The sequence below is a fragment of the Biomphalaria glabrata genome, chromosome 14 (assembly GCF_947242115.1).
Source record: "Biomphalaria glabrata chromosome 14, xgBioGlab47.1, whole genome shotgun sequence".
Classification (NCBI taxonomy): domain Eukaryota; kingdom Metazoa; phylum Mollusca; class Gastropoda; family Planorbidae; genus Biomphalaria; species Biomphalaria glabrata.
Window position 1 is genome coordinate 21,790,065 of NC_074724.1, and position 25,603 is coordinate 21,815,667.

The window sequence follows — 25,603 nt, forward strand, 5'->3', positions numbered from 1 at the left end:
GTCTTTTCCCCTTTGGGGGCCGCTAAAAATCAATTCCTACTTTATTGTTCAATAATATAGCAAACGAAACACTAGTATTTAATGTTTCCTAATCTAGTAGCAATTCAGTACAAATAGACGGGTCACCCAGGACTCAATGATTTTAAAGGGTAATAAATACTAAATACATAACATGACATTCACATCACATACTATAGATATTATTTAAATGAAGATTTTTGCTTACTTTTACATCAAAAGGGATATTAATGATACTCAGTAATAAGAAAACTACAATATAAATGTTAGTTCCACTGAGTCCCATAGATGGAGCACTGGTTTTAAAGGGAGTTACATATTTGAAAAGTAATTTATTCAAATGGACAAATAAACTCATCTTTGAAATTTTAATCAAATATGTTGTCACTCAGAATGAGTTGATATTTAGCTCGATATAGTAATGACATGTGGTCCAAAATATAGGATTCCAGTGTTAAATTTTGGACTTTGCCGAAAGTGTCAATTAAATCTTCTTCTTCGTTCTGATTTGTCAAGTCGGATGGTTCAGATCAGTAATCATGTATCTGGGAGTTAAATAATAGCATCGATAATAAAAAATAAAAAAAAAAGAATAAGCATACCATTTTAAATAAATCATATATAAATTAAAAAAAAACTATTTAAAACATAAAAAAAAACACTGACTAGATCTTTATGCATAATACATAAATTACTAGGTGATATCAAGTGTACACTATGACGGATATATATCCACAGTAGGTCAGTCGTACCTTACGGACATGCTCGACTGAACATCCAGTCCAGTAAACTGGTTCAATAGGTCAGATTTTCTGCACGTCTCTCAAAGCTTCGGGTCGAGACCTGGACCAGTTGTGTAAAAAAAAAACAACTACGCTGTCCAGCAAACCAAAAAAAAATAAAAAAATTGCTGAATCTATCGATTTTCTCGAAAGGTGTTTATACAATTGACATCAGAAAGAGCTCACCATCTATTGGTTTATTATAAGGAGATTCATTGTAGATTGTTGATGCTTAATATTAAATTGTGTCATACTGTCAGTCAAGGTTTTCTTAAGAGTGTAAGCCGCTTCATACCAGGTAACAGCAGTTGTCTTGTCCAGATGAACTGTTACCAACTACAAATAAATGTGTCGTTCAAGCCGCTATGCAAATAAATGTTCTGTCCGACCTTCCTTTGGACGGGTCACAAAGCTATTTTCTTACCACCATGTGTCGCCAAGATTAAAAGCATTCCCGCTCTAACCACGACGAGTGTCTTGTGCTACATACAAGGATCAAGTTCACATGGGCCCGATGTTCCAAAATGTACTCACTGCGACATGATGTGCACAATGTCGTACACGTGCTAGCTGAGTGTACATAAACCTCACAGACCTGGTTCTTTTTTGAAGTGGACATGTATGTACAACACTCCCTCCCCTCCCGTCCACTCTGAAAGTACTTTAGTTTAGTCGTAGTACTTAGAGAGCACAAGTCACACAATTTCAACCAGTTTCCTTCATCCCACAAACACTTGATACAAAAACACAAAAAAAAGGCTTAGATTTTTAGAAGCTCCAGCAAGATGTTTCCAGTTGAGCACGTCTGCCGCTTGCACTACGCACCTGGCCGTCACTGAAGCCCGAGGCCAGCGCCGAGTGCTGCTAAAACGTCGACCGAGTTCAGAAGGCGGAGTTGACCTGACAGGGGAGGGGGAGGAGAAAAGTTTGAGAGGAGAGTGTGACAAGCTTAAGTGTGTGTGTGTGTGATGTTCTGTGCGAAAACTTAAAATACGAAAGAATCACAAAGGTCACCGTAAGAAAGAGTGAGTGAAGGAGAAAGAGAGAGAGAAAGAGTGAATGAGTATGTTAGAGAGTAAGTCAAATAATGAGGTCATTTATCATACACGTATGTGTGTCTATGTGTAGGGGAACCATTTAGTCCACAGCTCAGCGACAACTAAACTCAACTAGATGCAACTCAAGAGCAACTAATCCAACCCCTACTGAATAGAGTGACGGCTAAGCTAGAGAACATATTTCAAATACTTTTCTTACCAAATGTTCTTGTTTAGCGCTTTTTCAGGCTTTTAGTTGTTTGTTTTTTTCAATACGCTAGGATCCTATCACTTCTCTGGACCAGTTGGAGGAAAAAAGAGGGGAGGTGGGGCAGAAAGAATTGGTACCGTGATCGCTTTTTTAATGCGTTTATAAAAAATTAAATTAAAATACCACCAAACCAGGCAAGTACAATTTCTCTCCCTTGTTTGATACCAAAACAAATAATTAGTTACCAATAGTTAATTAACTAATAGGTTTTTTTTTTTAAATTGATTATATTATCGTCATGTAAAAGAAATAATTTCGCCATATTTCAGCTTGATCCGAGATAGGGTGTGGGACAAAGAACGTGTCTACACTTTTGATCCGCGACTGAGTTGGTAGAAGCTTTGCAATAATACCACAACGAAAGTAAGCAATTAGTTCCTTAGAAACAATAGTAAAGGAAGTGTCGGACTACATGAGCCCGGTTCAAATGAAGAGATGGGGCTCTAGTGGTGATTAGAATTAGTTTCAGGCAAAAATAAAAGTGCACTCGGCATGTATATCCAATCAGCCAGGAATCTACTCACATGCTTCAGGGTTTCGTCTACGTTTCAGTATCAGTCATGCAACGCATTTCCCAAGGAGCTGAGGTGGAAGCCATAAGTCAACGGGAAGGTGGAATTCTATTTGACCTACATAAACATTGATCTGACGTGGTATTCATTAGAAAGTTTAGAAACTTTGCACAGCGTCATGGGAACTCGAGGTGGAACAAATGAACTTGGCACACACACAAGTTCCCTCGACACTGTGCTTTAACTAGGTAACACACACACACACACTAGTTCACTCGACACTGTACCATAGGTAAAAGACAAGACAGAGAGAATGTGATTGACTGTGAGATTGACCCTGTAGTTAATTGATAGCACTAGATTCCTGCTGGTTGGGAACATACAGACAGAAAATAAATGAATAAAAGCAGTGATACTGTACGGCGTTCCCAGTGACCTAAACATACTTAGGCCCTACCATTGTCTGCTTTTTATGGCCTGCTCAAAACACACCATGTTTATTACTAATGACTTATCCGATATCACTTATATATATTTATACATTTTATACGCATGTTGACTCTTGTAACTGTGACATTTCATGTTTTGTTATAGACGTGTCAGTATTTACGAGTATTTGATGCCGTTATGTCTTAGTTTCATTGGACTGTCAACTGCTAATACTTGTCACTACACTGTATAGAGAACACTAGTCACTACAATGTATAGAGAACACTTGTCACTACACTGTATAGAGAACACTAGTCACTACAATGTATAGAGAACACTTGTCATTACACTGTATAGAGAACACTTGTCACTACACTGTATAGAGGACACTAGTCACTACAATGTATAGAGAACACTTGTCACTACACTGTATAGAGGAGATCCAAACAAACCTGTAACAGTGGTCAACAAGAAATGTTTTACTGCTATCGGTAGCGTAGCAAGCAGGCCGAGAAGGAATTCCTTGCGACCAGGTCTATGTCTGATAAGGGCCCAATCTTTATGATTTATAAGGGCCCAATCTTTATGATTTATAAGGGCCCATTCTTTATGATTTATAAAGGCCCACTCTTTATGATTTATAAGGGCCCACTCTTTATGATTTATAAAGGCCCACTCTTTATGATTTATAAAGGCCCACTCTTTATGATTTATAAAGGCCCACTCTTTATGATTTATAAAGGCCCACTCTTTATGATTTATAAAGGCCCTTTAATACTTGGAAGTAGACGTAAACATAATTGAGTTTCAAACACTTTCAGTTGTCAGATGAATTGTCAACAGAATGTAAACGGTGGTACATACACTGGATTATCTGTGTTGATGTACTGATATATACACTGGATTATCTGTGTTGATGTACAGATATATACACTGGAATATGTGTTGATGTACTGATATATACACTGGAATATGTGTTGATGTCCTGATATATACACTGGGATATGTGTTGATGTCCTGATATATACACTGGAATATGTGATGATGTACTGATATATACCCTGGAATATGTGTTGATGTCCTGATATATACACTGGAATATGTGTTGATGTCCTGATATATACACTGGGATATGTGTTGATGTCCTGATATATACACTGGGATATGTGTTGGTGTACTGATATATACCCTAGAATATGTGTTGATGTCCTGATATATACACTGGGATATGTGATGATGTACTGATATATACCCTGGAATATATGTTGATGTCCTGATATATACACTGGAATATGTGTTGATGTCCTGATATATACACTGGGATATGTGTTGGTGTACTGATATATACCCTGGAATATGTGTTGATGTCCTGATATATACACTGGGATATGTGATGATGTACTGATATATACACTGGAATATGTGATGATGTACTGATATATACACTGAAATATGTGTTGATGTACTGATACACACAGGACTTTTTTTTTTCTTGACACTCTTAACCTTGTTTATTGAATTTAGGGTGGGAGGGGGGGGGTGTTACGTTTCCTTGATCCTGGACTCACAGGTACCATGACCCATGGTTACCTTGCTATGTCAGTCCTCCACATTTCGTGTTGGTTTCCCACGTAAAGCTTTAACTATTTCTTGTTAGGGTCTGGTGACGTATTCCTATACAATGACTATAAAACTCTTATTGCTTTTGTTTCTCTTCAAATCTACTATTTGAGATAGAACTGCTATAACATGAACAAGATCTAGCTAGATAAGTTTAAACGAGACTCTTGGAAGTACTCACTAAGCGCTATCTACCAGCCTCCAAATCACGGTCTTATCTTACTTAGAGCAATGGTAACCCTCCTCTACCTCCTCCCCCCCCCCTTTCTTATATAATCACCCTTTCGTCCCTGGGACGCGGGAGCATCGTATCAAAGGAATTAGCTTATGAGCTCTCGTCTCGTTCCTTGGCAAACACTCGTCATGGGATCGTGGGATGAAACCAGCGATAAGGTTAGGCAGAGAGAAATAGGATGCGTCATCGGATCTTCCCGCAACGCCAACTCCACTTAGCTCTGCTTTAACTTTTCTACCCAGAAAACCGGAACAAAAAAAAAATGGACAGGGGAAAAAAAACAGTAACTAGACGAAACATAAAATATTCCTGCGAACTTTGGTTACAAAGATGTTTCTCTAAATTTAGGCCATAGAAGGGCGCTGATCAATAAATTTATGTTACGATATGCCAATACTGTATTGCTTTATATGGGTCAGTGCAAATGAGAAATAAGAGACCAATTCTTCGTCGTATCCAATTTAGTCTGATGTGTATCCCTGTAGGAACGTACAGCTAAACCAAACGTCACTCCATATTTCCAAAGTACGCCTGGAGAACAGAAGATTCCTGTCTCGGTAAAACAAAATGGAATGAAAAAGTTTGTTTCGTAAAAACCAAATAATTGTTTTAAACTTGTTGATTTTCTCCAGCCACTCACATCAAGTCTTATCTCCCCAGGTCTCATCTGACCAAGTCTCAGGACCAAGTGAACTGTTCAGGCACGATCACTTAAGTCATCGTGACTTTTGGCAGTGTACAGCCTCGTTTTCACGTTAACTACAAATTTGAGATGATTACTTTTTTTTTTCCTGAGCTTGAAGTGAACAAAAACTAGCCACCATCCCCCAACACACACACACACACACACATGCGCGTACACAGGCAGAAAAAAAAAGATTTGATTGGCCCGACAATGTAACTCGATTAGCATAGAAGCGGCGCGCAACGCCTCTGTGGGGAAGGCGGGGGAAGCAATGCGGTCATCATAGCCCTTGTAATCAAACCAATCATCTAGTGCAGCTTCTAACTCCCAACCCCAAATTTCAGATTCCAATATATTATTATGCCAAGGGGAAAAAAAAAGGCTCTCAGAATCAGCCCACCCTTTCCTTCTTCCGATCCACACCAGGACATGTCCTCTAATCTTTCCCCCATTCACAAAACTCATTTTCCATTGCCACCCCTTCCAGCCCTGTACCCCTGCCTGAAAATTTCCAACAAATTCACGTACAATCTATGCAGGGAATCAATTGAGAGATAAATGTGGAGTTTCTTTTTTTTCCTAGAACTTTCCTTTTCTTTGACCGGCACGTGACAAGGTAACATCATCTTTGGACTGGGCAAGATTTGTTGAGTTTTCTAGTGGGGGTGTGTGTAGTTACATCTGCAATCTCTGGACATGCCAAACATGAATCACCAGACAACAGCGATTTCACTGACATCTGCTCCAGATTATGTCCTAGCTGTTTTGTGGTTTTGAAATTTTAAAAAAAATGTATCGGTTGTCACGTGACATTATGGGACTGTCAGTCAAAACTCAAGGTCACTTCAGAGAGGTATCGGAGAACATTTTTCTGAATCGCGTTAGGTCACACCAATAAATAAAGATAAGTTGCTGTGAATTCGTGCGCATTAGAGTGGGCGAAGGTCATTCGAGGTGATCGATGTAGGACTGGTCAAACAGGTACGGACCATCTATACATCATCTAGTGGTTACTTGTCACAACAGTAGGTCAATAGGGAATAATGAGCAACTATAAATAGGTCGTTCCAGCTTCAGAGTCTCATGGAGTACAGTCCCTTGAGTACAGTTCATTTTTTGGACATAAGTTATCACTTCAACATTGCTGTAGTTTTCTGACCACTATAGAAGTCATTTAGACTTTACAAAGACAGAAATATTCTTTTGTCCATCGCTCATCTAAGAATCGAACTCATGACATTCTGCTGTTCACGCGAGAATCGTTTAAAACGCTGACTGGTCGTGCGGTATGCGCGCTGGACTTTCGTTGGGTCGTCTCATTGGCTTCGGGTTCATACCCAGCCTGCTGCCATCCCCCGTCGTCCTGCGGAAGGTTTGGACTAAGAAATAGATTATCTACAACTCTGAAGGAACATCCGAAACATGTAAAACAAAGAAGCAAACTCTAACCGCTGTTGTCTCATCTCCACACCTTGAGCCATAATCGTCGAGGTCAGCTCGGGCAATGGTTCTCAACGTGCATCCGTGGCACTCGGGTGGAACGGTCGTTACAAGAGAGGATTGGGCCATTAAGGAAACAACAAATGACCCCCGATGGGATGCTAAAGTAGCGAGATTATTATACAGGCGGGGATAGAAGAAAAACCCAATAAACATGTCTCTATCCACAAACCAATTGGCTTTTTTTTTTATTGCCGACACATAAACGGCTAATGTGGTACAGAGAGTTTCAACGGAGTGCTCGTCCTTAGGCCTCGCTTCTAATCCGAGCATCTTTGGATATGAGCCGTCAGTAATAGGGATGCCATTTTTAGCATCTGCTTGGATCTTTTCCAGACCGAAGTTTGTTCAGACAGGCAGATGGAGGCAAAGCTTCCATAGGCCTAGAGTTGCAAGAGTCTTAGACTCAACTCTTAGGACAAGCTTCCATAGGCCTAGAGTTGCAAGAGTCTTAGACTCAACTCTTAGGACAAGCTTCCATAGGCCTAGAGTTGCAAGAGTCTTAGACTCAACTCTTAAGACAAGCTTCCATAGGCCTAGAGTTGCAAGAGTCTTAGACTCAACTCTTAGAACAAGCTTCCATAGGCCTAGAGTTGCAAGAGTCTTAGACTCAACTCTTAGGACAAGCTTCCATAGGCCTAGAGTTGCAAGAGTCTTAACTCAACTCTTAAGATAAGCTTCTATAGGCCTAGAGTTGCAAGAGTCTTAGACTCAACTCTTAGGACAAGCTTCCATAGGCCTAGAGTTGCAAGAGTCTTAGACTCAGCTCTTAAGACAAGCTTCCATAGGCCTAGAGTTGCAAGAGTCTTAGACTCAACTCTTAGGACAAGCTTCCATAGGCCTAGAGTTGCAAGAGTCTTAGACTCAGCTCTTAAGACAAGCTTCCATAGGCCTAGAGTTGCAAGAGTCTTAGACTCAACTCTTAGGACAAGCTTCCATAGGCCTAGAGTTGCAAGAGTCTTAGACTCAACTCTTAGGACAAGCTTCCATAGGCCTAGAGTTGCAAGAGTCTTAAATCAACTCTTAAGACAAGCTTCTATAGGCCTAGAGTTGCAAGAGTCTTAGACTCAACTCTTAGGACAAGCTTCCATAGGCCTAGAGTTGCAAGAGTCTTAACTCAGCTCTTAGGACAAGCTTCTATAGGCCTAGAGTTGCAAGAGTCTTAACTCAACTCTTAAGACAAGCTTCCATAGGCCTAGAGTTGCAAGAGTCTTAGACTCAACTCTTAGGACAAGCTTCCATAGGCCTAGAGTTGCAAGAGTCTTAACTCAACTCTAAAGACAAGCTTCCATAGGCCTAGAGTTGCAAGAGTCTTAGACTCAACTCTTAAGACAATTACAAAGAAGGAGAAGGCCAATGAATAGGATACAGTAGAGCAAGACTCGCTTTGAGTAACTCAAGTTCCAGTGTAGACAACATCTAGCGCTTGTTGTTGGACGCTATACCTCGTAAGATGACTTTGGCTCCTCTGGTGGAGCATTTCTTTTTTTACTCTCGTCCTATTTGGGAGAGACATTCTAGCCTGCATACTTCACAGGTATACATTTGAGAACTGATGGAAACCAGTGTGCTTAACACAAGACTGTCACGTGACGTATTTGTTCTAGTCTGGAATAAAGAAAAAAAAGGTTACGCAAATAAGCAATAACAACTCTGATATGAATATCTCCAAATAGCCAATTCCTACTCAGAGTGATCTGCTGTACAGAAACACAAAAGACACGTCAGTAGATGACCACTCTTCTAAAGCCAATACATTCACAGGCATCAGCCTCTTGACCAAGTAGTAGCTGGAAGCAATATCATCTCGTCTTGAAGAGAACCATTCTTGTTTTATGTCTCCAATCCAAGCAACCATTATCTTTGCTCACATACAACTTACGCGAGATAGTCCTTCCACACAGACAAACACACACACACGCACACACACTTGCCTCCTGTATTTTTCTTCGAGTTCTCGTTCTAGTCTAGAGCAAGCCGAGAACAAATGAATGCGTTCAATTCATTCTAGCCAGTAAGATTCGGTCTATCTTGAGATGTAGAGCCCATTCAGAGGAAGTGACGTATAGCCCCCATGACGTCTCTCGGTGGAGGTAATCAAACAAGGTTGCTGCTATATGTATTTGGAAAACGTCACCTCTACCCCCCCCCTCCCCGCCCCCCAGTGTAGCGTTTAAGTTTCCTTGTTCTTATAAAGTCACGTCAGAGAGGGGCGAGTGAGGTTGGGGGACCAAATGTCGTAAAATAAGAAGGATGACTAGCCTCCTCACTTGTTGGTCAGTGTCACAGGGTGACCAGTGTGATGTATCTGCGGGACGCTAGGGGATGAAAACGTATCAACTATTCAACCCGATTTAACTCTTTGCTGCAGTGTATTCAACACGTTATCAAACTGATGACTTTAAAACTATTCGAATTGATCATCCTGGTGATGTCTCACATTGTGGCTGCAGTTGACAGCCAAGCGATCAGATCATCTCCTAGTCCACAAAAACCTTCTGTTGAAATGTCAAGATGTTCAAAGCCACTAGGATGGAACTCGATGGTGTTACTTTAGCTTGTTAGGAGCTTCAGAAAATATTTGCTATTGAAATCCTTATGTTCCAAACAGTGAATCACCTTGTGAAGAGCATCACTTCTCTACACATAGTAGCATTGCTGGTCAAGTGCTTTTAATGTGACGCCTAGAGACCTGAGTAGGCTCGAGTTCAATTCTCAATGGCACAGGAATCGGGGAACGCGAGCTACGTTGTGTCAAGCAGAAGCTAAAACATCTAGCACTAATGATGCGGCTGCGTGAATGTTGTTATAGTAACAAGACAACTTAATAAAATCATTGATTATTATGCGCCCAAGAATGGACCATAAAGGAAGCCATTTTAAGTCCGACAGGTATCAGAGAAAATAGATCTCTAGCCGCTTCAGTATAAAGAATTGACGGAATGAACTCTTCCAAGTTCTGCATCTCAGCAGAATAAATTCACTCAATGTACTCACTCCCACAGACAGATTACACCATTTCACTAAGTGACAGAACCCAATGTTGGAAGATACAAAGTTCTCACGTCATGCGACTAGTCACGGGAATGAACTGGAAAAAAAAAGGGGGCGGGACGAGAAGCGAGGGGAAGCTTAAATTGTAGTCGGGACAAAAACAATATTTTTTATAAGCAATGGTACGAAAAGAAAACATTTTAGACAGAGACACAATAGAACAAATGAAACAAAAAAAAAAAAAAAGAAGATATAAATAAATGATTAGATGGATAAGGTTACATGTGTGTGTCTAAACTCAATTAGATGGATAAGCTTATATGTGTGTGTCTAAACTCAATTAGATGGATAAGGTTATATGTGTGTGTCTAAACTCAATTAGATGGATAAGCTTATATGTGTGTGTCTAAACTCAATTAGATGGATACGTTTATATGTGTGTGTCTAAACTCAATTAGATGGATAAGCTTATATGTGTGTGTCTAAACTCAAACTATAGTGAGACTAGTAAGACAACAGAATGACAAAAGAGTGACAATAGGTCATGTTGTTACAAATCAATGACAACCGTTGTCATAGGTGAAAATCTCCGAAGTACATACAAGTCACATAGAGCTAAAGGACTTGTTGGTGTGTACTATAGTAGACCTACATTTACTCTAACACCGATCATCACCATAATGAAAGGAAACTAAAGCGCTGGCATGACCTGGTCATACGTTCTGGGCGTACTTTTAGGGACACAACAGCCAACATCCATTTTTACAAAACTGATACAATTTATCATCACAAACTTGAGTCTTAAAGTAAATAATCACACACAATACATCACATTCTTAATAACAAAATACATCACAATCATAATAACACAATACATCACAATCACACACAATAGTTCAGGAATAAATACACAGTAGAAATGAGTAAAAAACATGAGAAGGTTTAAAACATCTTTCAAAGAGTTTTGCATTTCTAAATTAGACAAGCTGTTAATTAGAGAGAAGAGAGAGAGAGAGCTGTACTAATAGTTAGCCTACACGCGAGTCTGTTGTGTTGATAAATCAAAGTACTACAGAGACCTGAGAAGTGAAGAATCTTGACTTGCTTATTACATTCTAGCTCAAACATATCTCTGTAAGGCAGGAGATTGGTTCCAACTGTCCGAAGCGTATACTACGCTCTTGCGCACGCTCCATTGGCTTCCCGTGAAAGCGAGAATCGATTACAAGTGCAGCCACTACTTTGAATCAAGTACTAAGTAAGAAGAGAGTATTCAATTTGATATGAAATAGTGAGGAGAGAACAGCGTCCGCCCCCCCCCCCCCCAAACCAGACAAAAACATTGAGTCCAACGTAAGGAGAGAAGTGCAAGAACAACAAGGACAGGTTCCTACGCCCAGAGGACTCTGGGAATATTTGCTACCAAGTCCTAGCCCCGATATTCCCATAGCGTCCTAGACATCTAATTGAAAGACTCCTAACCAAACCCATCTAATCACATTAGTCTCGGGAGGTCATCCAGGTCTGGAATCACAGACAAGAGATGATGAAGTGGTAAGGTTTTAAAAAAACACGAAGAACGGGTGGACAGTTCAGAAAAGCACTACGAGTTTCAGCTCAAAGTACACAGTGACAACAAGACATCGGAGCAGACATGTCTCCTGGCTAATGTCTCAATGTCTATGTGTCTCAGAGCAGTGGTGTCTTCATGTTAACGTCTCTGTGTCTCAGAGCGGAAATGTCCCCATGCTAATGTCTCAAAGTCTCTGTGTCTCAGAGCAGGCGCATTACAACCACCATGTTTTCCAGATGGTGACGCTGGTTATTGCAGGACACTTAATTTTCTTATTCCAAGAAATCAACCCGAATAATACTTTTACATTGAAGAAAAAAAAAAAAGATACACATTATTGACCGAAGAAAAAAAAATGAAGAAAAAGTTTAGACCGAGAATATTTCCACCCTTGAATCACTTTCTTGTATGAAAGTTACAAACATGCTATTCCTAAACGTCACAGATCTCAATAAAGACTAACAGATTCTAGTTTGACTTTCAACGTTCAATAAAATCTTTATTTACATCATAGGCTGATAAGAAAATTAAAAGTTTTTTGTTTTGTAATATCTCTTCCTATAAGTGTCTAAAAATCAAATAAGACTGAGGCCAAAAGCTCCAGTATCCAATGCTATGACTGTTTTGTTTTTTATGTTTTTCTCTTTATTTCCCGTCATCGAGAAGATCGACCAAAGACTCAGATTAATATCAGACTCCAGCAAACATACACACAGGAAACAAAAAATCACCGGGAGATAGATCTCTATAGACGTAGACATCAATCTCCGAGAAGTTTTCTAAGAATTGATGTCTCAAGATGAAAATGAGAAATTAATATGTATGAATACAAGTTTTGATCATTAGACTTGGGAACTCATACAACCAAGCGAGGTAACAACAAAAAAAAAAAGAGACGTCAGCGTAAAAAAAAAATAATTCAAATGCTTGCCATGTAATCCAATCATCGCAAGGCAAACATCTCGTCGTGGACACAGAGTGGACACCATGGCCTGACAATGTTAGGAGTGCAGCTAGTCAAATGTAATTAGTGCTTAGATTTGAGGGAGGGCGTCGGTTTCAGCAATTTGTAATCAGGAAGTGTAATTGGAAGGAGATTAAAGGATGGAGTTGGGGGCCACACACATTTTCATGAGATGTTGAGATGTACGTCACATTTCAAGAAGTGAATCATGGTGAGAGAGGGAGGGGGGCAGTTCACTGTTCGCAAAGTGTGGGGTGATCCAGTCTACGTGGAACATAAGCAGCACCGTTTGAAATAAATAGCAAATCGATTCACTTTGATTTACCCAAGGTCAAAACTGAAAAACAGAGAGACAAAACAGCAACACGCTAACACAAGATCATACAGTCAATTTCTGGAGTATTCCAGAGTAGTCTTCATTATAGCTGCCTTCTCCATCAGTGTCCAATGGGTGTGCATCAAACCAATGTCACTACCCCTCCCTCCAAAAGCACTTATTAACTACCCAACATTTACTTGTTCCCATGTTTGTTACTGATTTAAAACTCACCCCCCCCCTTTTCTTTACCAACATCTCAAAACGCTTCAGAGCCCAAATAGCAGGCCTAATGTTAATTCCGTCAAAACTCATGAAGTAAAACTACACAAATAGAAATGCTGGACCTATAGAACTGGTCAACGCTAAGACAGACATCTACCAAATGTACCGAACCCTAACAAATCCTACCCAATGTTAGCGCCAGGACAGGCAAAGTAAGAAATCCACGTCATAAAAAAAAAAGTGTCCAGGTGCCCCCCCCCCCTCTCACTCCTCCCCAGACCAAACGATTACAACTCTTCCATTTTCTTTGACATCTGGTTAGTCAACTTACGCCGGCTGACACACGGAATGTTACGGTAAATCTTGCGCGGGAAAACGGAAGACGGCATCACTCTGGCAGTCTACAAGGAAAGGGGGGTAGAGAAGTGGGGAGATGTCCACAAATAAACAGACAGGGAACTTGATGGTGATACGACCCTGTCTGGAACACTGTCTAGTATTTAAATAGAGCGCGCTGGGCATCGTTCGAGGTCTACAGCTGGCCAGGCTCTCCACACGTTCAAGTGGATTGTTCCATTTGGTGTAAACTTAATGCAGAAATGAACATCTTGTTTATAGAGCTTGTCGGGTAATGTTATTTCCCTCCCCCCTCCTCCCTCGCCTTATCCTGGGGGTAACTTACAGCCGTCAAGGTCATTGCTTATACTATTAAGAAGTCTTCTGGTGACTTACACCTCTTATAAGATAATCGGACACATACGTAACACATACGTAACACATACGTAACATTAGGAGTCATGCAGCTGAAGTCAGACTTGTGACTTACAAAATACAAGTTGTGACTAGTTCGAATTGAGAGTCTCAAAGTAGTCAGGCTGTTCACTTCATTAGGTGTGTGGGTGTGAAAAGCTAATGAAGGTGCTGCGTAGCACACTGGCCAACCAACCATGTCCAAATGTCCAACTAGGTTGAATTCAAGAAGAAAACTCCGCTAGGATTTCTCTTCTACTCAGCAGTCATTTTATATTCCACCATGTTCTATATGGCCAACGTCCTAGACAATCACTATAAGGACAAAAAATGTGTACAGTCTTTGAACGTAAGCACGAGCCTACAAGAACATCCTGGCCAGGGGCTCCACTTTCTTAAATCTGGCACTGTATACGATTGTTGAAACATTCAATAGGATTGTGGCGATGAGTTTAGGAAGTGAGGATTAATCGTTTGTTTTAAATCTTTTGCCTGACATTCTAGGATTGTATGTAGGCCTACTATAAGAAAAATGCTAATGTAGCTTGCTAGTGAAAAGGTTAAATTGGCAACAATGTGTTTAGCCTAATTTTTGTAGACTACATAAGGAGAACTCTCTAAGACACTTCTCTCCTAGCCAGGAGTGTGACGACACAAAACATACACACCCAGAACAAAACATATCTACAAAATTATGTAAATGTATTTGGTAAACAGTGCGAGGTCCAGGCTGTCAGTCTGTCATCTAACAGGAGAGTGCGTCACGGCTTTCTCGTCTGTTAACGGCCGACAGACATCTCCAGTCAGAAGGCTTGATAAGGAGAAGAGAAACACGAGCAGACCGAGCAGGAGGATTCTCAAACGCGAAAGTTGAGGTGCCCTGATCAAGTGGTGTATTGGTGACAAATGGAAGGACAAACAAAACATATTTGGATAGACATAAGAAGCCTATTTGAATTGCCAGAGTTCCATTCTTTTTTTTTACTTGCTATTTAGAAGTCCTGAAGAATAGTAGTATTGCGTTTGGGTTAGGATAAAGAGTTGTGGTCCAATGGCCCACCCTTCAACATGTGTGATGTTCCGTTTATACAATTAATGTATTCATTAAGTCAGGAAGTTCAAAACTCCCAAGGTATCGAGGGTTAGGGTTTTAATAGTATTATGTTGTTGTGGTGGTTTCGTTTTATTTTCATCCTTTAGAGACACGTGATGAACAAACTAAGGCATGGGGGTCACAGAATCGAATCCCGTGAATTATTTTTTTTTTGCGTGAAATAAGTTTGATATTTATTTCTATGATCTCCATGCCGAAAATTGTTGGCCATCACTTCTTGAGACTGTCACTAGGTCAATTGTGTCATGCACATATGTACACAGAGTAACTCTTTGAAATACAAATTTAAAACAGGACTACTACAGCAATTGAACCCCATGATAAATGGCTAACCACTGTAAAAAAAAAAAAAAAAAACGCAATTTTAACTCTATGGCTACATCACAAGGTCCTCAGGTCTCGCAAAGAACTTCCTTCAGGGAACAGTACCACGAAAAAGAAGAAGAGGCAGACAGAGGAGGACAACATAAAAAAAAAGGACAGGCCTGTCATTGAATGAGATCCAAGGCAAAAGACAGGCACGGAGAAAGATGGTTAAGGGATGAAGGTGGAAGCAGAATTACGTCCCCTCTTTCCATAGGGTGGACACAAATCATTTCCTTTAGAGATCTACTGTTTGGATGTTGAGACTAATTCAGCAGTTTCTAATTTCTTACATAGTCAAAATATCAAAGAAATGGCATTTCCGGTTGAACATTTTTCTTCATGCAAGAAAACGTTTTGAGTGAACAGACACTGCTAGGTCAAGTTGACATCGCCTGGTGAACTCCAGGTAGTTGAATAACATAAATTATTCTGTTAGCTAATAACAAAAATTACACAAATGTTTAGATTCAAAAGTTAGATCAGTCTATCTATCTATCTATCTATCTATCTATCTATCTCTCTATCTCTATCTCTCTTGTCTCTAGAGAGATAGATAGAGAGAGAGAGAGAGAGAGAGAGAGAGAGAGAGAGAGAGAGAGGTCAGAGAACCACATGTCAAACGTGACACGCGGAATTTGATAAACAATGTATCTCGGTAAATAAATATGGCAACTAACTAACTAAAAATCTCCACTTAGAGAAGCTTCTAGTGTGGACGTCCATTGAGGGAGATAGAAGTAGAAAGTTGTAGAACAGACACACACACCATCCAATGAGTTGTGTCATCAGTTCTAGATCCCGATGTGCTGACACAAATGTCGATGCAATGAAATTCCCATCAACAGCAAACAGATACTAGTGAAAGTTGAATTAATAGGAAAGTTGCTTATCGAGGGAAAGGTGTTAAGTTGGCAGTTTAAACAGCTAATAGCCGCACCTAAATATCTGCTAGCTAATAGAACTGGATAAACAAGACAGATATTTAAAACAAATAATAATAATGCTGTGGAACTCGTGAGTTCTCATTAGCTGACAGATCTAACAAACAAAGAAATTCAAGACTAAACACCTGATGGTCACACTTAAAAACAAACAACTAACAACTCAGAAAGTATCCAAGTGAATAAGAATCTTTACTTTCAAATGAAGACTTTGACCCAATGGGTATTAGCAGTCAATATGAACGTGGTTCACTGTTTACGCACCTCTACGTTCTTTATTTGTGACATTGTACACAATTGTCTTGACATCAAAGAGTTGGGGTCTGAGTGTCCAGACTTCTGACATCAAAGAGTTGGGGTCTGAGTGTCCAGACTTCTGACATCAAAGAGTTGGGGTCTGAGTGTCCAGACTTCTGACATCAAAGAGTTGGGGTCTGAGTGTCCAGACTTCTGACATCAAAGAGTTGGGGTCTGGGTGTCCAGACTTCTGACATCAAAGAGTTGGGGTCTGAGTGTCCAGACTTCTGACATCGAAGAATTGGGGTCTGGGTGTCCAGACTTCTGACATCAAAGAGTTGGGGTCTGAGTGTCCAGACTTCTGACATCAAAGAGTTGGGGTCTGAGTGTCCAGACTTCTGACATCGAAGAATTGGGGTCTGGGTGTCCAGACTTCTGACATCGAAGAATTGGGGTCTGGGTGTCCAGACTTCTGACATCGAAGAATTGGGGTCTGGGTGTCCAGACTTCTGACATCGAAGAATTGGGGTCTGGGTGTCCAGACTTCTGACACAAAAGAGTTGGGGTCTGGGTGTCCAAACGTCTCTGTTGTTGCCTTCTCTGACCAACTTTGCCATAAGAGACGAAAGTCCGGTGAAGTAGAGGATATGTGATGTTTCCAACCATCTGGAGAGTGGACTTCTATGGACATGCTTCAACCAACTAGAGAAGACTGACCTAACTATGGATGGTTGACCTAACTATGGATGGTTGACCTAACTAGAGAAGACTGACCTATATATAGTTCGTCCATCGTGGTTTGATGATGACCACTTTGTCATCCCGGGGGCTGAGGGATTTGCACTGGGGTTGACTGACCTAACTATGGATAGTTGACTAACTAGAGAAGACTGACCTGACTATGGATGGTTGACCTAACTAGAGAAGACTGACCTGACTATGGATGGTTGACCTAACTAGAGAAGACTGACCTAACTATGGATGGTTGACCTAACTAGAGAAGACTGGCCTGACTATGGATGGTTGACCTAACTAGAGAAGACTGATGTAACTATGGATGGTTGACCTAACTAGAGAAGACCGGCCTAACTATGGATGGTTGACCAAACTAGAGAAGACTGATTAGAAATGGTTGAACTAATCGTATTTATTACATGCGTCCCTTTAAAAAGGAATGTAATGAAATCCTACTTATAGATCTACAATTTCAACGGTGGTAGTGGACTTTAAAAAAAAAAAAGAAGAAGAACGAGTGAGCTTTAAAGATAATTTGCTTATAACCATAAATTTAAAGAAGACTATAGAGATACTTTAGCAGACCATTAGGGATATCTCCATTCCTTCTGGAGAGTTTCTTATGCATCCCTATCATCACATTCTTACTCGGACCTAACACGCCAGCAAAAAGTTTACATTCAGACAGCCGGATAACCAGATTCCTACAATCACCATAACAATTATTGTTTAATATAGTCATGGATGCATACCAGAGAAGGGGATGAACGGAGCGCCTCACCAGCGAACAAGTTTCTCGGCAGCACAGACTAAACTTACACTAATATCTCGGAGCTGACGGGGGGCAAGGGGAGGCCACTGTGAAGCAGATATTTATTTCAAAACATCCTCATTTCATCTGATGGGGATTCTCAAAACACAACTCTTTATCTTCTCTTCACTTTACCCCCTCCTCCTCTCTTGCTAGTGTCCCCTTGTTCATCTCACAAAGAATCTCATAATATACAGTTTTTTGGTCCACTAGACTGTTGAGAGAGTTTACACGCTAGAACGAAGTGGATTTTAAAACTATAATTTGCTTCGGATTCAATGTTAGCACCAGGATTTTTGTTTTCAAAGATAAAGATAACGACACGTCGACATCAGCTGGCTGATAAGACAAAAGTCAATACAAACACGAGTGATGGCCAGTGAGTGGTTATATAGCTCACACATAGAGTTCAGATGAACTCTGGGCATGTATGATATAAATATAGATGTGAGGGGAAATGGTTAACCTGTACTGTATGAGACTAATAAAGATTAATGACGTAAAGCTGTCCAGCTCATGACCAACAAGTCTGAAGTGGAGATGGTCCACTTCATAGATGACAGAAAGACTTAGCTCCAAAACTAGCATCGAACTCAGACACTTCCGTTTTATCCTTCAAACGTGCAGGCACCAAGACATTCAACAAGGTTCTGAAAATGATTATGTGTGTGTGTGTGTGTGTGTGTGTGTGTGTGTCCACGATGAAGTGAATTGGTTTGATGCACACATACAACATCCACGAGATGTTTCAAGGAAGTTCTAGGGAGATCTTGGAGAGACCGAATCCTAAGAGAACAATTAGTCGCACTGTTCCAGCGGACGTGTCCAAACAAGGCCAGGGGAGTGTCATGTCACACTGGTCGTGTGGGTTGCAAATTTCAAACTAGTACGTCAACAGGTCCTCCCCTCTCAGCCTCCAACTGGAGAAGGATTAGGGTTCAAGTAAAGAGCACGAGAAGAACCAAAAAAAAAAAAAAACAAATGGAAAAAAAAAAGGGGGGGGGGGAGTCGGAGGTCGGACAAAGAGGTAAACTTTGACCTTCGCTAATATTTTGTTAATGAAGTGATGACACAATAGGAAAGTTCCCTCTTTCCCTCCCTCTTTCCCTCCCTCTCCCTCTAACAAACCCGTGCGGAAGAGGTGAGAAAATGGAGCGGAAAGTGAACTAGACTTTACTAGACAGTTTTTTGTTGTTTTCAACGGACATCCATCATGTACAGAGTAGGTTCTAACAAAATGCTCATCCAGTTTGTACGATTCCTCTTACCAGATTGCAATCTCTTAGTTGCTTCAAATCGTAGACTAGGTGGAAACTGAACTGAACGGGTGTTCAGTAAAGTGTTTAATTAATACATAGACCTGGGTAATCATTTTGCATCTTTCTAGAAATCCTGAGCTGTATTGTTACTAGAAGAACTGAATTACGTAAAGCTAACTGGAAATAGAATGAGATCTCACACACATGTTTACAAAGGAGGCATTGATGTAATGGGAATATAGGTTAGGGTGCCAGAAGTTACTTTATGTAGGGGAGATTTAGACATTGAATGTATCATAGTTTATGCATTTCTGTCAACTTTTCTGGATTGCGTATTCTTCCAGTTGCGATGATAAATGTAAGGGGCATCAATTTATAACTATAACATAGCTTTAGAAAGGACAAGAAAACAGATAAGTCGGATTAGTTTGAATCAAAACAATGAGATCAAATCGAGCGAAACTAGAACTAATGAAATCAAACAAATGAGCCTTGACGGACCTTTTGCTTTCCTTTGTTAAGGAGACCAGAGAACACACTAGAGTTTTGTTTTCAACATACTGATGGGACGTAGTCTAGCTATATTTCTCCATAGAATGCCAGCTGGTTGCATTTGTGTGTGTCGAGACTAAGGCTCAATGTCACCTAGCAATGCCAACTAGTCATTTATACTTGTATTATAGAAATACCAATACAACAAACAGAAAGTGTGAAGCATACATTTTCTCAATTGGAAAAATAAATGAAAAAAAAAAAAAAAACACAGACACCTATAAACCAGTGTATCTCTTGCAGACACTGTGTCGACTTTAACACTCTGCCGTAGACAAGGTGATTCTCGAAATCTGCTAGTACTTGTTATGTGATAGAAGGATATTGGTACAGACAAGGAAGCTGTGACTGTGAAGATACAATGTCACAATGCAGTGTTTGGGGAAAAGCCTTGCTTAATGATGAAAGTTTAAAAAAAAAACGTGCTCAAGGTTAAAGGTCAAAGAGACTTCCCTAAGGTCGAAGGTAAAAAAAAGGACAAGCTCAAGTTCAAAAAGACTTCCTCAATGTTGAATGTGAAATGACTTGCTGAGGGTTGAATGTGAAATGACTTGCTGAGGGTTGAATGTGAAATGACTTGCTGAGGGTTGAATGTGAAATGACTTGCTGAGGGTTGAATGTGAAATGACTTGCTGAGGGTTGAATGTGAAATGACTTGCTGAGGGTTGAATGTGAAATGACTTGCTGAGGGTTGAATGTGAAATGACTTGCTCAATGTTGACTGTGAAATGACTTGCTGAGGGTTGACTGTGAAATGACTTGCTGAGGGTTGAATGTGAAATGACTAGCTGAGGGTTGAATGTGAAATGACTAGCTGAGGGTTGAATGTGAAATGACTAGCTGAGGGTTGAATGTGAAATGACTAGCTGATGGTTGAATGTATCCCTGACTAGAAGTACCTCTTGGATCGGATGTCAGTTCTCTGTCTAGAGGAGCTGGCCAAGTTGTTTGGAAGAGCAGGCGCAAAGTTGAAGTGACTTGTTCGAATAGTGAGTACAGAAAAAAAATGTAATCCTATTGAAAAAGTCATTCAATCTAAACTAAAAAGAAATTACTGATACTACTGACACTATATTATTATCTCAGTACAAGTAAGTTGTCCATTTCGATTTTCTCCATTTTTTTATCCTCACAGTTGGACCAAGTGGATCTGTTCATTCTTGATAAAACCTAAACAACTCATGGTAATGTCTACAATTGCTTTTTAACAACCCTACCTGAAAATTCAGGTATTCTCTAGAAACCCTAGCTTACATTTATTGACGGTACAATGTTCAAAACCATAGTTGATAATCTGACAAAGACAATTAATAAGCATGGCATAACCTTTTTCTTCGAGATATTTTCTCTTCAAAACGAAACAGCTTACATGTCATCACTAGGCGGTGCTAAAAGATTCTCAAATTGTGTTGAGCAGTGTGAACATTGATTATCACGTGACATTCAAACTATATTTAGGTCTGAGCGGAGCTTAGAAGACGAATGTTGTTTCGCGTTGCTCATGTCTACATAAAACATTCTCGTGGTAACACAAATCATACACGTTAGTACATACATATATTAATCTGAGATTTGTAAAACATGTCAAATAGCGAAGTTTGCAACAATGAATCTCTCCATTGACAATCCTAACAACACCAAAGTGCAGGGGTACTAGAATATGTAGTGTTGGAAACAGTACTGCTAGCATTCTAGTATCCACCAAGACGTAGGTCTAGTTCCCCCTCAACAATTTCACACAAATAAAACTCCTGATATCTGATGACCTGCACCTGGGAGTATCCTGCACGCAACACACAACCAAACCCTGAACCCCAAGCATACACTTCTGTCCCCACCGCAGGATCTTTCATTTCGCCTTGAATTACGAAGCTGTGCATTTCAATTAGGAGCAGAAATCAAGCGTCAAAGAATTTAGGACTCGAGATTGGAGTCGAAGTTCTCACAGTCAGGAAGGAAGACCCTGCTTGAACTAACATTTCATTATTAAGATAAATCCTCTTCAAGGGTTAATGGTTCCCAAGTGAAGGAAAAAAGCGTCTTCTAGAACTAAGGTAATAGGCTATTTCTATATTTAAATGTAACTAGCCGCGGTTCTTAACAAATGTAGGCCTAAAAATGTGAAGTAGCTGTTTCTACAAAGTATGGATTCTCAACTGTAGGCTGAAGTCGTTGGGAATGCTTTGGGATGATCAGAGAGCACCAAGCTAATGATGCAGAGTATCAAAGCTCGGGTTTTGGAAATCTTAATACATTCGGCTCTACGTGTCCACTGACCATGGCACAGCTTTAAAGATCACCGTACATAATCTAAACGTCTTAGCTGTTTGTTCTTGTCTGACTTGGTTATCATTACTTTGTGGTTTTCTAATGTGTATCTAGTTCATTGTGTAATGAGCGCTAGTCGTCTGCCCTGGTCACTTAGCGTCCAAACTTGTGTTTCCCAGCCTGGCTAATTAAGTCTATTTACTTTTTGCGACTGTTGGCTTTAACGAACAGAAAGACCAGCGGGGAACAAGTCGGTAGATCTAGTTCTCATCTGCTCATTGGTTGTGCTCATTTCTCAGGTGTCGACTTATTTTTACATTTCATCCTATTTTCTGCACACTAGTTGATTCCTCGACCACCAAAGCAAATGTCGACGAGAATATCTCTCCAGAAACAACGACCTAGCTGTTGTACGACTAAGGCACAGGTCTAGGACAGATCTAGTAGAGGTCTAGTAGACTTTCGTGGTGAGGCACTAATGTGACCAGATGGACACAGAGTAGCAGGAAGTCTCAAGACAATCAGGTTGAACTTTTACCAAAACGAAAGTCATGGAACTGTTGCACTCGAAATATCTTGGGGGGGGGGGGGGGGGGCAGTGGTTAGACTAAATCCATTTTTAATATTAGTTTATATTGTCTTATATTTGATGAATAAAATGCCACTAACACTAAAACACTTTGGCTAATGGGGCATGAACCTTTCAGCGATTTCAACGGATTGAATAAAAACATTCCTCGAAATTTCAATGTTCAAGTTCTATAGTGTCAACCATTTAGGGCCCACACTATTCTAACTGAGAACCACTTCCATGCCAGTGACACGTCCAAACAACATTCAGCCACAGAATCAGTTTGTCACAGAAAATGTTACCCCCCCCCCCCTCTCAATCCTTACCCCAGGCTCTGCCCCAAAACCTATTTTCTCTCGATGTAGTCTACAACAATGGGTCCGTTGTCTGCCCTTCCCGCCACCCATGTTAACGTAACAAACACTGTGGCTCCGCGTCACCCCCACCGACGGTGCTACAAACATCGGCTAACCATTAGATGAAGGGAAAACCTTCCTGGGGGCTTTGACAAACTTTGCGTCGGGCCACCCCCTGCTGTGACATTATATATAACCTTTCTCCTGACTTCAGCCCTTAATACAATAGATGGAAATTAAAAAAAAAAATTACATTATGTGTAAAAAGAAAAAAAAAACAATTTTAAATATTTACCTCTTTAAGATCTATGAAAAGAAAGAAAAAGGTGCCAGTATATAAGGCTAGCCAGGAAATAGTTTCAAAATAGAGATAGCCGGGTATACACGTTATGAACAGGCATATACAAAGTCAACAGTAATCACTAATTTGAGATATAACAGTAACTATAAGTTACAACCACATCAAAGCCATCTGAATGGATATGGGTTTTATATAACTATACACCCCAATAATGCAAAATAAAAATGAACAAATGTAATTTTTAATGAATTTAAAGACTAGAAATGGCTAAAAATGTCAGAAACATGCTAAATATGTTTGAAATGAATACAAGTTCCCCCCCCCCACTTCCCGCTTCTCAAAGATAAAAAAAAAACAATTAGTAAAACATTCGTTCAGTTCAGAGCAGGAGACCGGAAGTGAAGAGGTGCCAGTTTGATAAGGAACGTTAGAGCTACAGCAAGCACACGTATTAGCTGCGAGAAGCAAAGTAGATTTCAAAACAGTCACATCTATCTGATCTGATCTTTCAGTAGATGTCAACTTCTCACCTATTTGAGAGGATAAGGTGTATAGCTCGAAACTTTAGTTTACTAAGACAAGGTTACAAAGACAAGTTTGTGTGTGATGTCTTATAATGAATATCAAATTGATCTAATTGTTTGTAATGGGTCAATCTCTTACTCAAATCCTCCCAAAAAAAAAACAAAAGAAAAAAAACATTTCCGTAAAAAAAAAAAAAATTCCTTTAGTAGAGTGTTCTATGGCTGTACTCTAGCACTGCAGTTCACGCGATAATATGAAAACTTCCTTATTAATTGTAGTTTTAAATTATGTTCAACTTATATGCATACTAAATAGATTTTTTTTTCTCTTAAAAAAAGTAAACATTATTTTTGGGTAAATGTAGTAGTTAGTAGGACAGAACTTACATAACGTAGCAATACAAATGTAAAAAAAAAAATATATTTTGTAACAAAAAGTCTAAAACCATTTACATAAATATCTTATAAATATGGTTAATAGATTGGTCCCCTACTAAAGAGCCTCCTGTGTTTGTTACTATTAATATGAATAGTTGTAAAAGTGGTGTATTTTTATGAAAAAAACTGCTTGCATAAGTGATATAAAAAATTAGATTTTTCGCTTTTAGAAAAGAAAAAAGTAGCCGTTGCATCAGAACTTTGAATGGACTAAAATATTATGATGTCGGATTTTCACTATCTTTTCTAGTTTACGAGATCTAAACGGGACGGACGGACAGACATTTCACACAAAACTAATAGCGTCTTTTCCCCTTTCGGCGGCCGCTAATAAAAATTAATACACAAACATGTATTTTTTTATTTTTAACTCTCAGCTCCACATGGCCTGTAACGTAGTTACGTAGTCATTGCAATGAACCAACTTCTTGTCAACTAATCCAAAAATAACTAAAACGCAAACTTTGAAGGCGAATATCAAGATGTAGAAATACTTGACTTACTCGGACATGCTTAGAAAGTTTGACAAATTCACTAGTGGCAATAAAAGTTTGGAATAGTAAAGGGTAAAAGAAGGCCAAGCAACAAACCCGCGCTCTGCAGTGAATTGGAAGAGAGCAGGGTACCAGCATACGTCATGGCTCTTTGTGAGATATCTGGGCATCAAGATACCAGCGAGGTGTGAGTTAAGTTGACAGGTTTAAGATTTGTTCAAGTCTGCACCTTTTCAACCAGTCATATGTTCATCTTTATACTAGTTCATTCTTGTGTTTAGGAGTAAGTCTAGTGACAACAACAAGAGCAATATTGACAGAATACTGCACTGGTCTCAATATTCACAAAATACTGCAGTAGTCTCAATATTGACAAAATACATCAGTCTCAATATTGGCAAAATACTACATCAGTCTCAATATTGGCAAAATACTACATCAGTCTCAATATTGATTTCACACTGCTAAAATCTCAGTCTGAACAGTGTCATCCAAATGTGTGAAGATCCTATCACGCAGCCATTCAATGCTACAATCTGATGCACACTAACTAACATCCCTGGTATTCATGCTTCACTAAAAAAAAAAAGTTAAATTATAGTCGTGTTCACCTTGCACTCACTAGGTGGTCATTACATCCATTCTCTCACAGGGGCAGACACTTACCTTAAACAGCAGACGTGATCATAGTCAATTTCTTTGCATTCTGTAACAAAATAAAAAAA

The 25,603-nt window shown here is 39.7% G+C and overlaps 1 protein-coding gene across 5 annotated transcripts in view; it reads right to left on the minus strand.

The window, feature by feature from the left end:
- LOC106060412 (interference hedgehog-like) overlaps window positions 1-25,603 on the minus strand; it is a 305,626-nt gene that overhangs the window by 115,886 nt on the left and 164,137 nt on the right. For all 5 annotated transcript variants that reach the window (XM_056011673.1, XM_056011667.1, XM_056011671.1 and 2 more), the window contains one exon: window positions 25,545-25,584. The gene's annotated coding sequence lies outside the window, so the exon portion shown is untranslated. The remainder of the gene's footprint in view (window positions 1-25,544; window positions 25,585-25,603) is intronic.